The sequence below is a fragment of the Ascaphus truei genome, chromosome 4 (assembly GCF_040206685.1).
Source record: "Ascaphus truei isolate aAscTru1 chromosome 4, aAscTru1.hap1, whole genome shotgun sequence".
NCBI classification, from domain to species: Eukaryota; Metazoa; Chordata; class Amphibia; order Anura; family Ascaphidae; genus Ascaphus; species Ascaphus truei.
Window position 1 is genome coordinate 265,330,452 of NC_134486.1, and position 17,710 is coordinate 265,348,161.

The 17,710-nt window shown below is 42.2% G+C and overlaps 1 protein-coding gene across 2 annotated transcripts in view; it reads right to left on the reverse strand.

The window, feature by feature from the left end:
* BACH2 (BACH transcriptional regulator 2) overlaps window positions 1–16,829 on the reverse strand; it is a 308,499-nt gene extending 291,670 nt beyond the window's left edge. For both annotated transcript variants that reach the window (XM_075597466.1, XM_075597461.1), the window contains exon 1: window positions 16,216–16,829. The gene's annotated coding sequence lies outside the window, so the exon portion shown is untranslated. The remainder of the gene's footprint in view (window positions 1–16,215) is intronic.
* Between the last annotated feature and the right edge of the window lie 881 nt (window positions 16,830–17,710).

Genomic DNA, 17,710 nt, shown 5'->3' on the forward strand with positions numbered 1-17,710 from the left:
AACTGATATTGTTATGTTACAGGTTAAAGATGCAATGCATTAACCACCCAAAATATTTTTGCGAAAAACAGAGGAAAGCAAAGCTTTATAAAATAACTTAACCTGTCTATTTTTGTTCTCTCCTTAGAACTTATGCATCTTGAATCATTAGACAGATAAATAAATAATAATTTCCAATGGAGGAAATTCAAATGTTTATGATATTATTAGGACATTCTTATAGTCATCCATGATGTTCAAGGCCATGCCTACCCACCCGAAGGTTACAAATAGAAATATGGGGATTATGCGGTCATCAATGAATTGCTTGTGGCAAAGGCCACTTGATGCAAATAACTACTACATTTTCATTTACTGTATGCACTAATTCAAGGAACACTATAAACAAGTGTCTCTGAAACATAATGAATTTTAAAATGCTACGCCATTTTCGTTTGTGGTTGCAGTATTCAGGTCTATTTTTGTGGCAGATCTGAGGGGAAGAGCAGAGATGTGTGAACAAGCAGAGAGGTTCATGTCGCAGCTGTTTTGATCAAACATTCCAGAAAGTTTGAAAGAACTGTGCAAAGTTAGCTAAATCTGATACGGCTCAAATTGTTAAAAATATGGGGGGTGGGCGGTTGTGGTAAAATAGAAACCTGGCATCATAAAAAATATATATATATTTATTTAAAATAAAGGTTTTAGCAAATTTAATAAACGAAAGTAATTGAAATGAATCGAACATCCAATATCCGTCAACTTTTGGAAGTGAAAATCCAAGAAGGGCGAAATACACTAAATTCACACATCTCTAGAACAGACTTCACTGACCCTGTTTTTTGGTTGTTGTTTCCTCTCTCCCAACAAGTAGAAAACTCCATATAGTGATTATGAAATTATGAGCTGCAATACCAAATGGAAGTGGACAAATGTATTATTGAAATAAACGTGCATATCTAATTTAAATCTAAATACTGTAGGTTGTGTGATGGTGCTGTAATATGTATGGAAGTTTAGCAGGGCTTCAAGGTCAGTCATAATACAGAGGCATAAAGAGTCGCTTCATGTCTAGAACACCAGGATATTGTAAAGCGACAGCAGACAAGATAGCACAGTTCATGTCTTCTACTTATACTATTGATTTATTATATATTTAGTTTACATTTCTTCCCCTCAAAAACATGTGCCCTCCGTTGTTTGATTGAAAAAAATAATACATTCCTATTCCTGAGACTAATGTCTCCAGCCTGATGACTTGATTCCTTTGCTTTTGACTTCTCAGGTGGCAAAAAGAGCCCTCGCGGGAGAAGACTGGAAAATGGGAATACTGCTGTGTGGACAGCGGACTAATGTGCCCTTGATCACATAAAATGTAGTTGGCAGCAATTGTAAAGTCATGTACAGGGTACCGCGTGGATCAGTTCTTACTAAATTTGTAGCTCGTTTAGCTGGGCATTCAAATGCAACAGACATTTAAATATATTCTGTACATCAAAGGAGAGGGGAAATGTACAACCTCAAACATAAATAATGATAAAATACAACTTCACAGAATAGGTACCATAGGTGGAATATTGCATGTTAATTACACAGAACTTGATACACATGAATAGAATATAGTACCAAGAAAATGATCTTTAAAACATTACTCAAGCAGATATGTATAACATGCTGGTTACACACACTTATCCAGGTTTAATTCATAGCACTTTTTTTTTTAAACCACAGTAAAGATTTAGAAATATTTTAATCGTTTTCAGTTGAACGGGTAGTCCCTCATAAGTTGAAAGTGAAGTGACTAGTTGTTAAACGGCTACATTTAACCTAATAAGTCAAAGTGTATGTATGTATGTATGTATGTATGTATGTATTTTATTTATTTATTTATTTTTTTAAATCAACGTAACTTTTGCATTTTATAAGCCAAGCAAAGATGTACACTTTACCTGGAACGCATGGCAGGAGCACCCTCCAGTGCTAAGATCATGCGGTCCTGTACAAAGGGGAAACAGGTAGCTGTGCTACATGGTTTGTTTCCCCCCCCCCCTTTTCTAATCTGTAATATCAATCTTCATGTCAAAATACTCTAGCACCCACTCAAACAGTGAGGCAGATTCCTCTCCCGACCACAGCACCTACTCACTTACACCCAATGGAATCAGGAGGAGGAGAAATGTCGGTATGATACAGTGTGGTGTGCCACATTTTTCCGCTCTCAGTTGAGTGAGGTTCAGTGCTTAAATATATTCTATCACCAGAACGATCTGTATTCCAGAATATTGGCACAATTGGCAATACAATGCCATCTAGTTGTGCTAGTCAGGGAGGAAGAGCGGGGCAGTTTGCCTGTAAAAGGGCGAGATGAACTTCCAACTGTAGTATTATCACTGTGCACCGAGGAGACAGGAAAAGAAATAAAATGCCTCCTAGGTTGCCACGGGAACAACCTAATATAACGAAAGTTGAATTTTTTTTTTTAAATGACCCATTGTGTACATTTTTACAATGATTTTTTTTTTTTAAAGCATCATTTATCAAGATTTTAAATCATTAAACATATCACTTTTGGTTGCTAATTTGGGTGCTTTGATATTAGCTGCAGAACACTATAAAAACTGGTGCCGTTTTCAATCATAAGAAACCGCAGTTCAGGGGAGTAATTCCATGAAGTGCGGCGGCCGCTTTAGAGTATATTGTATAAGGCAGGGGTGTGCAAACTGGGGGGCGCAAGATTTTCCGGGGGGGGGGGGGAATGCAGCAGTTGCAGAGGCCCACCTCTCTTCCCTAAGGCATTTAAATTAAATGCTGTGGGCGCACGAGGCTTCTGCAACTTCCTTACCTTCGGCAACACTGTGTCAAATGATCCTGCAGCATCATTTGACGCCAGAGACGAGGTATGGAGGGGGGGGAGCGCGGGAGAGTGCAGACAGGGGGGCGCAGACTGAAACGTTTGCACACCCCTGGTATAAGGCTCCAGGTGTCAAATTAATAAATGGGTACTATGATTCCTAAGAAGAAGTGGCTGCAATGAAGTTCAAATAAGAGTTCCAGGTGGCCCGCCCAACACCTCCTGACTTTTCTTTTACTTTCATCCTAGAATCACATACGCAGAAGCCTGAAGTTAAAAGCTAACCCCATGGTGAGCAAACGCCCACACACACTATTCCATGTATATCCACTCGCCACCTAATTAGGCTGTGGGATACTTAGAGTAGGGACCTCCATTCCTTGTATCCGTTTGTCTCAATGTATACTGTATGTACCCTTTTTGTTATACAATGGTTTTGTCCTCCCTCCCACATTGTACTGCGCGGTGGGATATGTCGGTGCGACGCAAATAAAAGATAGTATTAAATACAGCGAGGGGTTACAGCATTAGTATAATCAGTATAATGGTAACTTTGCTATTAAAATAGCGAGCAATCTTCAAGGTACAAAAAGCTAAAGAGCAATATTTTCCAACCTTTACCGAGACTTACAAACTAAAACCACATGCTTTATTATTAGAAGTAACAACCCCACTGATACCGATGAGTCATTTGTATTGGCGGAAACCAAGAATCCCATCTTTGGCACATGTTACACATCACAACGCTGTTTGAAACATAGTGCTGGTCACAATATATGTATGCATCAAAGTGGGAGTCAAAACTAAAAACGACACACACACACACACACACACACACACACACACACACACACACACACACACACAATGTATGCCCACAAATAGAATGTAATACAAAACAATATTCACAGCATTTGCAAAACAATGTTTCATAACAAATATGTGGTAGATTCATGAAGGTGCAAAACGGTAAGCCGAGGAAGAATGGTCATTAAAATCAATCTTTCATGAAGCTGCTGCTATGTCAAAAGAATGTTAATAGTCTCTATCCAACATGAAAAAAGCCTGAAAAGGCAGCGTAAGGCTAAGGCCCCGCTCCCTCCGTCAGCGCTCCCGCACTGCAGACAGGCGGGGCGCTGACATACACTGACCGCGATATGCGGTCTGTAGGGAGCCGGAGCGGGAGGTGGGCGGGAGTGGGAGGCTTGAGCGGGAGGGGGGGCGTGGCTTGAGCGGAGGGACCCGCTACTCTTCCCCCCCCTCCCTCCACGGGCTGCTGATGGAAGTAATCACAAGCAACACACACACACTCATACACACACGCAGGCACTCATACACACACGCAGGCACTCTCTCACACACACACACACACACACACAGGCAGGCACTCCACACTCCTCCCCGCTCCCCGAAGCCTCTCCTCCTCCCGAAGCCTCCCCTCCTCATTGGCTCACAGCCACACCACGTGACGCGTCGAAGCTAGGGATTACAATTCTCTTGTATCCCCAGCGGCTGACGCGTCACAGCGTGTAGTGAGCTGTGCAGCCAGGGGGGACCGGGACCGGCTCGGGAGGATTCCCCTGCTTGTGGGGAAGGCCCGTGCCGCCCGCGCCGCCGGGCGCAGCGGGTCCCAGGCCTTACCGATAACTATGCTACTACCAGAAATCCCATCTTGACCCGGCCCTGGAATCCGGTTTCTGGAGAATCTGTCATTTTATGGGTGGAAGTCGCACAAATTGTGCATTTCCAAATATTTATCCCATTTGATGGCGTATATGCATTTCTACCTAATTTTTCCATGAATAAATTACGTTTAAAAAGGAAGTTCACCTCTAGATTGCACTGGGCAAGTTTAGACACTTAATATTTTAAACTTGTATACTGTATCTCCTGAATCAAGCACTAGATTGTAAAAATAAAGTATGTTAAAAAATGGCGGGCAGCAGAGACTGTTGCTTTAAAAGAGATACAGTACAAACCACAAACTCCCTTATTCTTTTTGTACCAAATGGAAAAAAAAGGAGAACAAACATATGACATAATATTGTAGGACACTTTTGAAAATGGCTCTCACTGTTCTTTTAATAGCCAAACTCAGTCTGAAAAAGGACACGCAGAGCACCATTTTAGGCCAAATCAATGCCCTTCAGGCCTGGAACAACCAGATCTAATTTAGTGTAGCGGAGGAGTGGGGGACTGAATTTGTTCATTGCTTGACAGGGTTAGCTTCACAACCCACAATGTTGAAAACATGCCTCTAATATGGCTCCTGTAACACAATGGCTGTTGGGAAAGCAGCCCTTTAAGATATAGGTTGTACAAGGTCCGAACCAATATGATTATACCAGAGCATTACAGAGTCAGATGCCTGTCTGCATCGAGAAGTACAACTTGGCTCTCCGTGCAGCCACAGACGAAGTGGCTCATCTTCGGGGAATGCCTGCTGGCAGACCCACAAGTGTGCAATGGTATTTTCACAACCTCTGGGACCTGCGGCAGGCTCTCTGAAGGAAAGAGCGCCGGTGGTTGAGAACCTGCCAGGATGCTGACCAGACAGCCTTGAAAGTTTGTCAGAGAATAAGTGTGCGATCTTCAGAGAGAAGAAAGCCTACCTCACCCTGAGGATTGACACCGCAAGGAATCATCCAGCGGATCTCTTTAAGATGGTTGTCCAACTGAGGAGCGATGTGGTGAATTAATCGATTGTTTGATGCATCTGTGTGGCTTTTTGTCCCCCGATAAACCCAGTGGTCTGCCTCACCCCACAGGCAAAGCTCATCTTGGAAGGGTCCAGCATCATCTCAATCACGGCTGGGATGAACTGGACCACTTGTGACCTGGATGGATCCCTGTCCATTATTTCTCCTGTAAGAGATCACTGATGCAGTGGTCCACGGTTGGTGGAGATTATCAATAGATGCCTCGCTGTGGGGGAGGTGCTGGTTACCTTGAAAAAGGTGCTGGTCCGCCTTCTGTTGAAGAAAGTGGGTCTAGATGTCGATTTTTCCCCAACTATCATCCAATCCCAACCTTCCCATGGTAGGGAAGGTGTTGGAGAGGGTAGTTTCCATCCAGCGGGAAGATTATCTGGAAAGGGACAGCTTCTTCGACCCCATGCAGTCTGGCTTTAGAGACGTCATGGAACGGAGTCGACCGTGGTCTGTGTGGCAGATGACTTATTGATGGCCATAGACAAGGACTGCATTTCTGCTTTTGTCATGTTGGACCTCTCAGTGACCTTCGGCACAATCATGAGGTGCTGCTGCACCACCTCAGGGACCTAGCTGGTATTGGTGGGACTGCATTACAAAGGGTTGCCTCATTCTGCAGGGGGTCCCTCAAGGGTCAATGATGTCACTGCTTCTGCTCAACATGTATGCAAGACCACTGGGCAATATCATCCGGAAGCATGGTCTGAAGTGCCACCAGTATGCTGACAACACCCAGATCTAGGTTTCTTTCCAGGGACGACGTGTTTAGACGAGGTGGCGGCATGGATTTAGATGAATTGGCAGAAGCTAAATCCAGATGAGACAGAACTAATGATTATGGGTACAGCAAGATACAGGGGGTTTGTGATCAGTCCCTAATCAATGGTGTACAGCCTCAGCCCGTGTCCCACGTTCGTAACCTTGGCATCCTCTTTGACCAGAGTCTCAACATGCGAGCCAAAGTGGCCTCAGTTGTGAAGGCTGGGTTGTTTTTTTTTTAACCGAGGCTGCATCTGAGATTGCATCCACTCCTGTTACCTAGGAACCTGGTCCATGCCTTTGTGTCTATGTGGTTAGACTACAGGAATGCCTTGTATGCAAGACTACCGGTGTGCCTGATGTGGATGCTCCAGCTTGTGCAGAACGCTGCAGCTCAGATGCTTAGACATGTTTCTAGCTTTGTGTGTATCACTCCCATGTTACGCGATGTGCACTGGCTTCCAGTGATATTCCGGGTTCAGTTCAAGTTGGTCGTAATGGACTTTAAAACCTTGAAAGTTGAAGGGCCTGCCTATCTGCAGTCTCGTTTGAAACTGCAAAGGGAAATTGGCTATGAGCTCCAGTCGTCGTGCGCCTCTACGTGCAAAGGGTGCTGCACCCTACACTGGGTGGGCGGCCTTCTCGTGTGCAGCTTCAAATTTCTGGAACTTGCTACTGCCAAAGCTCAGGTGTATATCTACTCTACCACTGAGCTTGGTGTAAGTCTTACCTCTTCTGGTCTACAGTTTAACAAAACAATTGTTTATAATTTGATGTCGAAATAACTTATGGTTAACCGCTCACCAGTCAATGATAGTAGAAACAGCCGATGCAAAGGAATGGAGCTGACAGAACAAACAAACAGGAGGACACAGTCTCCCAGAGATCCCTTTTGAACTGCACAACAAGGCTGCTATGTGGAATAGGGGTATAATACTCCCTGGCAAATGGTCTATTAGGCTGTATGGGGTACAGAAAGTAACCGCTCCCAGCACTGTGGGAGGACAGTTACCAATAAAAGCCTGTTACAGGCAAAACAATAAAGTTTTATTATTACATGCAAAAAACAACGGCGCATACTCAAATAACATAAAAACAATTAAAACGCAAGGTAATGGGTATCACCAGAAGGGAATGGAATAAATAGTCCAATAGATAAGTATCTAGTTAACCCTAATGGTCGTGACTGGATATAGGTGTGGGGTAGGGTGAGGATGTATCTACTGCACCGACACACTTTATTCGAGCAAATACCCAGTATGTACCTGGCAGATACCTGGAATGCGCCGCTCCTCACCTCTGACAAGCCCCGTTGCGTTTGCCTTCCGAGCCTGGGTTCATGCCTGGCTGACGGGCGGCTGATCTGTTAAATGATAATGATTAGGATTTAATAGGCTGCAATGCTTCGCGTGTCTACCAGATGGCATAAATTCATGAATTGTAATGCAGTATATATATATATACTGTGCAGTATTGCAGCCAGCGGGAATAAAATGCTTCAATCCCTGCCTGGAAAATACCTCAATGCACTCGGGCAGAAAACAGTCACAAACCTCAATACACCCGGGTATACCCGAATTCGTGGGACTAGCCGAGCTCGAATAAAGTGTGTCGCCAGTGTATAAATGACAAGGGGGACAAATGGTGGTATATAGCATAAGTATATCTACATAAGCTCAGGAACACCTATATGTGAACTGTAACGCTATATGACCCCCTAAAAGGAGCCTCCTCCCAGGGTTAATGGCAGGGTGTGTATCAGGGTTGATAGCTTTGGAATTTGGAACCGTGAGCTTGCCGTACATTTGGCTTGCAGACCCATTTGAGAACTTTGCGGACACAGCTGAGAAGAGGACTGGAAGAGACCCCGGTGCACAAGCAACGCATGGAACACCGATCAGCTGAGAGCCAAGCAGAGTCACAGAGTCGATCTGTGAGGCACGGGTGTCCTGGTTTAAACACCCAATGCTTGATTTATCTAACATCTTGTAAGTGTGATTCATTTCCTATTCATACATGTTGATCAGTAAACAGTTTACACTGTCTATTTTCTCTTTGTGTCTTTTGACACAAGGAACATTAATGCTTTGAATTTCGCCTTGGAAGGCATTCATATGGATGAAAAGTGTGGTTAGTATAACTTTCACAATTACACAATTTTCACTGGAATAAGTTTGAAGATTTTCCCTGAGGGTGTTTGCGCCTCTGCACACTTTGATGGCACTGTCCTTTTGACAACTTTAGAATGGACTGCACAAGTGTATTTTCGTTTATTTAGGATCCTATTTCTTATAATAACATAATTTATCCTTAGCCTGTATAAACCGGACTACATATATCAACAAATAGAATCTTCATTTTGATGCCAAAGAAACAATAGCTAGGTTGTGTAAGGACACCTGCAGCTGGCTGGTGTCATTAACGTTAAGCAACTCCTCCTCTCATTATTCTTTGTGTACAAACACAGCAAAAAGCAGTTAGTGTTGGGTAATGTACTTCTGCATGACTGTACTAATTCTTTCCAGGTCATTTGCCCTGGTTTCCTGAAAAACAGAATGAACTTTTGCTACTAAGGACAGTCTCTTCCCTGCCTCCCAGGCACATATCGCTGGACTCTCATTCCAATATGCGGAGAACAAATCTTCATAGTCACGTAAAACTGCAGTCACAAGTAATAAAAATAGCCTAATGAAATAGGCACAATGCGACTAAAAGATATTAACGTAAATACATAGTTGGCATGCAATATCCTTTCCTCTTTTTTTACATCTCTTCTCTGAAGAGACAGGCAACAAAAGCAAACGAACATTTTCAAAACGCTGGTGGCAACGTCTTCAAGAAAAGTACAATTAGAAATGAATTAAAAAATTTTTTTTAAAAAGTGTCATGATTGGTCTTGCCCCAACGTTTCTGTGTCACAGACGCTGTATAATGGAAAGACAGGCAGACGAAAATAAGACTCCCAGTTTACATAGTGTCAGGGTCAGAATATACTGTACCCAAGAAAAGCCAACCCAGCAAGTAAAACTCAAAACAGAATCTGGAATAGTCCAAGCTCTGTGCTGTGGGAGTCTTAATTACATCGCCCTTTGGCTGTGGATGAAATCCCAGAAAAATAGCTTGATGTGTACAACAGAAAGGTAGAACAATGATCTCTTTGTTGCTGTCAAATGATGCAATTATCCTACATGCAGGCATGAACCAAGTGCAATCAAGGTAAAAGTCTGCAAAGGTTGTGTGTAGCGTTCTACGTACACAAGAAGACAGGCTGTACATTGTCGTGGCAATAGGCTTTTTTTCTGCTAAAGGGGCAGGTTAGTAAATCAGTTTGACAATGATCAGATAACTGACAGTTGCACATTCTTTCATTCATGCTGTGGATGATTTAGAGAGGGCAGCTCAGAGCTGAGCCAGACACGCGAGTCAGCAGCGGCTGCCTGTAGGAAACTGCTGACAAGCTGTTGTCACATACACAAACCGCTACACACACACCTACCTCATAAAGAACAGATGGGCCCATGTAAATTGGACACCAGAAACACCTCCACACTTACAGTTCCTGTTTTGCGAGTCAAGGTCACAATAAACCCCCTTTGCTGCCAAACCAGCATATCCCGCATTGCAAAAATTAATAGCAATGCATTGCAGTCTGCTCCAGCAGTGCTTAAGCAACACAAAAATATATTGACAATTGGCACCTTCAGCAACAACACAACACTATACACATTTCTGTGTGCTGGGCCATTCAGGCAGATCAATGAAAATGTTACTCTGGGGAAAAGTGTTATTTTTTTTTAAAGCACAAAACTAGTCACACATTAGTGAAGTTCCTCTTTTGTATTATTATGAGCTCATGAAACCGAAACCTTTAGTAAGTAAATGTGTGTGCCATCCGCGTTGCAGAAGTAATTGATACAGTAACAACAAGAAAGGTGAAAATATACACAAGTAAAGTATGGTTCTAGTACTGAGCTTGCACTGCAGCAGCTCTGTATGTAGCACAGAGATGCAATGTTACATACACACTGATGTAGAATTACAAGCACTTATGACATAGGTAAATAAATGCACATTAAGGAAGCACTGTGAGTAAGCAAAACGGATGCACTAGGTAAACTTCATAAATCTTGACATAGCCATTATTAAACCCCTCACTTTATTTCCAATTACATGCCAGCTCCTTTTTTTTTAATCAAACAATGACATCATCACTTTACCATCAAATAGAGCAAAACTACAATGAAATTGAGAAACTATGTGTTATCCTGCCCATTTTCTAATCTGATTTTTATCTGTCCCAGCATAGGAACTGTGATGGATGGGGAGCCACACCATGCTACTTTTACCTGTGGGGACCCTCCTGTTCCGAAGATACTTACTGGGGTAGTTGCAAGTATTAATTCGTGGACATTTAAAAGATTGCCACACCTTAAGTCCAATAGGAAGCTACAATGTCATCCTCCCATTGATGTTGTAGCTTTCTATTGGTCCACAGAACCAGCGAGATTTGGAGGCCATTTTAGTTATCCTAAAAAGGAGCTGAAACACTGGTAGCAATCCCAATAAGTATTTCTATAACTGAAGGGTCCCGGGAGCTAAAAAATACCTCCGTTCAGCTCCGGAAGACCCCGTGTCAAATTATGTGGGGGAAAAAAAGGGAGTAGGTGGGATTGCGATTTTAAATACTTCTTGTGTTTTAAAAATGTTTTAGGAGCCCTTAATTTACCAGTAGTGTGTATAATCTGGCACATATATCTGAACATGCTTTGTTACCTACTATATTGATTACATTGCATTATCATTCAAATTAGTAAATGTTTAGGGTTGTACAGGGAAAGAAGAAATTCCGAAACTAACCTATGCAATTAAATAATTTCATTCACTATTTACACACCGTATTTCAGGAGAACGTACAAATACCTTAAAAACTAAAATGTTCCCACAAAGCAAAACAATAGTTAAAAAATGGATCACTTTTACAACTGCTTGATTAAATGTTGAATTAATGTCATAGAAACCTATTAAAAATGTACAGTAGCATTCAAAGTGATTTTAAGCCTTACAGACCACACAGAATCCTTTCAAAATATCTTATAGTCTGCAGAAACACCGACCTACTGTATATGTTCTGCAAATAATTTGCCTGAAGACATATTGTTTTAATTAGGTTGCAGATTTTCATGCAATCTATAATTTATAGAACACTACAATGAAATTTTTCTAACTTTGAGTTCATCGAATCTCCAAGATGAACAGGAGAAGGATTGGTACGAGACAGCAAAGTCCAAAAAAAGAAGCACCATCAGCTCACCAGGTAAGTAGAAAAGTTAAAATCGTTTATTAAACTACATAAACAACAAAAAAAACAAACATAACAGGACAGGAAAAACCTCCCACGTGTTTCGGACTCTAAAAGCCTTTTTTCAAGATGGTCTGAGAATGTAAAATGTGTTGCAACAATTTTTGGGCCATAATTAGAAAAATCCTGTTTACCAACGTTCCCGGTTTACATGTTCACGATCAATACAAAAAAAATCTGTACATTTGTATCAAACTATTTCCAGGTTATGGCAGATTTGTTTATGTTACAGCAGTAGTCAAAAAGAAATCCAATCTTCCTTTCATTCAGTTATCTGATGCTTTAGAATGGCCAAGAGGACGAATTTAGATACAAAGCTGAGTCAGCTTTCTCAGCAGTGACCCTGCAACCATTACGAGGTTCAAGGTCACCCATGTAGCCAGTGTATTTTACAACCCATTTAATTGACACATTGCATGATTAGCACATCTCATATCGCTCACAATCTGACTGTATAAAAAGATCTAGAAATTAAAGGAGCAGCAACCCCCTCACCAAAATCAAATGTGTTTTTCTATCTTCTCTAAAGCAGGGGGTTTCATCTGATTTAATCTGTGGTTTCCCAACTTTGAGGGACCCCCTGGATTCCAGGCTACACATTTTTTTTAAATATATATTTTCTGAGAAAAAAAAAATCTTTTACAACCATCGCTCTGGGGTCACCAATAGAAAGCCGCAATGCCACCTCCAAAATGATCTTAAGGCTTTCTATTGGACGCCAGAGGCAAAAGAAAATGGCAAATGCTGCCTGATTCGCCAACAGTTTTGCACATCTTTAGCTGTTATTTACGTCGAAAACCGTTATATTTGTGATTGGCAACGGGTTAGCGGCACATGGTTTACAAAAATGAAGACACAGGGAAAGGTTTACTGTACCCAGTCACAAATACACTTTATTTTTTTTGTCTTTTGGTTTCTAATGCATATTGTTATTTTAAAAAGCTAATTAACGTTCCTTTTCGTTACTACAATAGTATTACAAAATGAGGACTGAGCATGGCAATTTAGTATTAGTTGTAATGTGGGTGAGAAAAGCATTCAAGCACAGAACCCCACAGTGCACGCAACTGCATATGGGAAATGTTGCAGGATTGTGAAGTAATTAACTGCAGAGAAAAATAAGTTACCACTTAATTGTTAAAAAAAATAAAAAAAATATTAGTTTGTTGATGCTGTTTCTAGGGATAATGTATAGAAATATTTCAAATATTTACCACTGCTTTTAAAAAGAACTTAACTTGCTCCCTTGTACTCACATCGAATAATTATTATTATTTTTTTACGGGGAAATCACACTGTTAAAGCACAATTCCTCCAAAAGCAATTAAACAAATCCCCTCAAACTTTTTTCTTTAACGTACACAGCAAATATAAATAAAAAAAACCCTCTATTATCAACAGGAGGGAAAAATGAACATGAGGGCAGCCATTTTCTTAAGTACGTACATACATACATACATACATACATACATACATACATACGGATCCATTCTCACACATTTAATGACAACGATAAACAGCAGGATTTTAAAAAAAGACGAAATATATGATAAAGAAATATAAAATCGTAAAAACGCAGTATTGGGAATAGAGATAGGATTCCATGGTAAGAGGCAATAAGGACTTCAGGGGAACTAGAGCTTTTAAAGAAAAACCTCCCACTGCACTATCAAAATAGTATTTTTTCCACAAAAGAAGATGCACAATTCTACACTTGGCTTCATAGATTTCTTAGATGATGAAATTTCTGTCTGTACAGATAATACTGCATCCTCCGTCTTACAGTTTTCACCGTTTTTGCTGGGGAGAATGCCTTGTTCTTCCCACATAAAGACAAGCATCTCGGAACGACACCATCTCTATAATTGCACACTAAGCAGGCAGCGTCTCTTGTCCATTATATTTATACGGGTCCCCACTGGGCAGATGATTTTATTATTTTCCTTTTCAGTTAAATAGACCTCGACAGACTAAATATACTTTAAAAATCCTGACCCAAAACAGTGAGAGCTGAGGAAACACATTTTGCTGAAGATGTAAAGAACGGACATTTGAGATGAGACACTGGCCCTGTTGTGCTGAAAGGGGCATGGAAATTGCAGAGAACTGAAATTGCTTAATAGAGAGTTAAAAATAATCATTTGCTCTTCTATGGTGCCAACGGTGTGTTCAACACTATATATATAAAATAGTATTTACAAACATAATTAGTTCCATCAAAAACCTTGCAATCTAATATCTGGTTCCTGGAGCACAATATAACAAGGAGCTGACACTCAGATCAGTTAATTGTAAAAGGGGAAACAGTTCAAGATCCAGTGACCCTCTATGGAACCATAAGCTTCATATATCACTTTACATACAGTAAGTCAGTGTTTTTCAACTGGGGTTCCTAGGAACCCCTCCCTTGGATTCCCCAGGCGTCACTAAAAGGTTCCCTGCAATTTTCAGGTCATTTGAAAATTGTACCAAATACAGAAGAATTTACAATGTATCTGATCTCAGACGCACTATTAGAGAGGGTTGGGGTTCCTTACAATGTATCTGATCTCAGACGTACTATTAGAGAGGGTTGGGGTTCCTTACAATGCATCTGATCTCAGACGCACTATTAGAGAGGGTTGGGGTTCTGCAGAAATTCACAATATAATTATAGGGTTCCTTAACCTAAAAAAGGGTTGGAAACCACTGACATATGGAATTGTAAGTTGTCCATGTAGTGTATATTATGTACAATTCAGCACAAACAGGAATAGAGAATTGTTTACTGACATGTGGTCATGCAACAATAGATGATGCAAATTGCATCGATACCATCTAGTGACATCCCTCTGATTGACTTGAGATAGCAGCCAACTTTGGGAGTAGTATCTGTGCCACCTTCAAGCAGATGACTTGCAAGACCTATCCAGGCATGTGGCAAGTGACCTTTCTCAGATTGCTTTTACCATAAGGACTAACATACCTTTTGGGATCACTAGGGCATATATCCCAGATAAAAAACACAAATAGGCTACGCTGAATTACTGCGCCTTCCACAATTCATTAAGGATGTGCAGAATACGTCCCTATTGAGTTGTAAAGCTTTGAATGCTAAATCATGACTGCTGCTGTTGGTCTCAGCAAAAATTAAAACCCATTAAAGCTATGAAGCGTTAAACTCACTGCTGCTGAAATTAATCAAATCCACATGTTAAATCAAATGACTTCAGTATCATCAAAATTACTGTCTCTCACAAACAGACTCTTTTTTAAACCCCTTTCGCCCCAAATTGCATTCCAAACAAAATCTCCTTATTTATGAGGAAGGCACCTATTTCAGCTGACAACTTGTATAATTTCCCCAGTATCTCCCAGATTGGCTATTCAACCATGCTTGTGAAAGGAGGATGAGGAAATTGCTAATTTGCCTAGTAACTTCTCTCATTCGTATGTATGTATGTATGTATGTATGTATGCATGCATGCAGTACCCACAATATACTCATCGCTTTACCAAAGAGACTACAGGAAATAATAATAATACAGTAAACAAAATCAGACAATAGGAAAGGAAATCCTTGCCCCTGGGAGCTTACATGTTATCATGTAAGAGAGGCATGTCAGCAACCAGCCAAGCAGGGGATAAAGGCAATAAAAAGATGCATCTTTGTTTCAGAGGCCTCCAAAATCTGACAGCTGCTTCTCTCTCCAAGCACAAAAACAAGAGCCATGCTGGACTTATTACCACTCCTATCTCTGAGCAGCCACCAGCCTGTACACACACACACACACACACACACACACACACACACTATGACAACAAGGCTGATCTGCTCTCCAACACATAATCACCACACGGATCAGGGATCCAGTCTCCAACCCTCTGAAACATGTCAACCAGATTACGGGATCCTTTTTCTGTTTTTTTTTTAAACCCCTCCAGTGCCAGAGCGGTTCCCAAGAGCTGCCTCTCTGGAACTGCAGGGAGTCTTCACCCAGAACTCCCCCCACCCCCTCAGGAATATTTGTAATATAACATTAAAAGATCAAACACATTTCAGATGTATTTTGTGCAAGATGCACACGTGTATTTAACGCATGTTTTCGTATTTAACCCCCCCCCCTTTTTTTTTTTTTTAAATGTCCTTGCGGTTACCGCTGTGTGTAAAAAAAAATAAAAATAAAAAAAAAAATTATATATATATATATATATATATATATATATATATACATACATATATACACACACACACACGATTTTGTTATTGATGGGTGGGCGGTATACAGGGGTATCCGCTGAGATAATGAGCGATAGGTCTGCACCATATTGCAACACACACACACACACACACACACACACACACACACACACACACACACACACACACACACACACAAAATCAGGTGCCTCATCCGATCTGTTCAACAGATCCCAAAGCACCAGATCGCAAGAGAAATGGTGGCTCCCCCGGATATTTACACTCCTGAGACCCCTCTCTCCTTCCGAAGATCTGCACAGCCCACACAAGCCACAGCTGTGGCCGGTGAACTTCATCTCCTGCACAATGCACTCACCTCCCGTCCGCTGTCAGCTCCTCCTTCTGCTCCCTCTACCGAGCACGTTGCATCTCCTCTCTGCTGTTTGTTTTCCTGGCTTTGCTTTAAAAGCTCACCCTAGCGAGCAGCCTCACATGGCCATTCGCTGCTGCTGCGCCTGCCTCGCTTGTTGTTGCTGCTCCCAGGAACCAAGGGCAGCTTCTCAATCAGGATCCACCCCCACCCCTTGTACGTGGGTCTTGTAAAGAGGAAGGCTTTGCAAGGGGAAACGTGTGTGTGTGTGTGTGTGTGTGTGTGTGTGTGTGTGTGTGTGTGTGTGTGTGTGTGTGTGTGTGTGTGTGTGTGTGTGTGTGTGTGTGTGTGTGTGTGTGTGTGTGTGTGTGTGTGTGTGTGTGTGTGTGTGTGTGTGTGTGTGTGTGTGTGTGTGTGTGTGTGTCACTTCTTGCAGTGACACAGCAACCCCAAATAGCCTGGTTTCCGTTGGAGAATTAATTCTCTTTGGATTGCAGAGAAGTAGAAAGACGTGCACTGTGTGTGTTTGTGTATTGTTTGTGTGAGTGTGACTGCCCCTTTGCTCCTCCCGCTTGCAGAGCAGCGTGTGTGACTGCTGTGTGTGTTTGTTGCTCTCTGGATGGACCGCCTACCCCTGACAGCCCCCAGCTCTGCCTCCCTCCTTATTGGCAGTCTGGAGGTAGCAGTAGTAGACTCATTACTGACATCTACTGTGTGCTTCTGTGCTACAATGTGCCACATCTATTCTATTTTCTTGTTTTTCATTGCATGATTTAATTACTTTCAACTCATGAGATTGGGGTTCTCCCCCCCCCCCCCCACGTCAAATTATTTATTAGCATTAGCAGCATTTTTGGTGGCACATTTTTTGTCATTTGCTTTGGTTTGAATATATGCAACATTTGAGTACCTTTTTTTTTAATGAAAAGTCATTACCTAAGCTAAATGAAATGCCAGGAGAGCGGGCAAGGCCTCTGAGGCTGCAACCACGCAGGGAGCAAGCGTGCTGGCATCACGCGCTCTGCAGGGCCGGGCAATTTATAGCCAGCTAGTTGCACCGGGGAGGGGGGGGGGGGGGGGCGCCAAGACGTCACCGAGCGCACGAGAGGCATATTCAAATTTGCTTGCCTCACGCTGGCCACACATATTGCATGTGTTTCATCGCAGAGCCAGCCCGAGCGTGCGCTCAGCATCACTCTGGACGAGGCCTAAGGCTGCGGCCAGGCTAGGAGCGGGCGTTCTGGTGCTCGGGCGCCGTGATGTCATGCGCTCTGCTTGGCCGTGCTTTTCCTGCCCAGTTAGTTGCACGCGTATGGGGGCACGGCCATGACATCACAGCGCTGGTTTGCCCTCATTGGGCAAACTGCTCACGTGACGCGCCAGCGAGCGGCATAAACAAATTTGCTTGCCTCTACAAGCAGCTGAGCGCTATGCACTCACGGGCATACACAGGCGCTCGCTCACGCTGGCCACACACATTGCCGCAATGTGTTTGATTGTG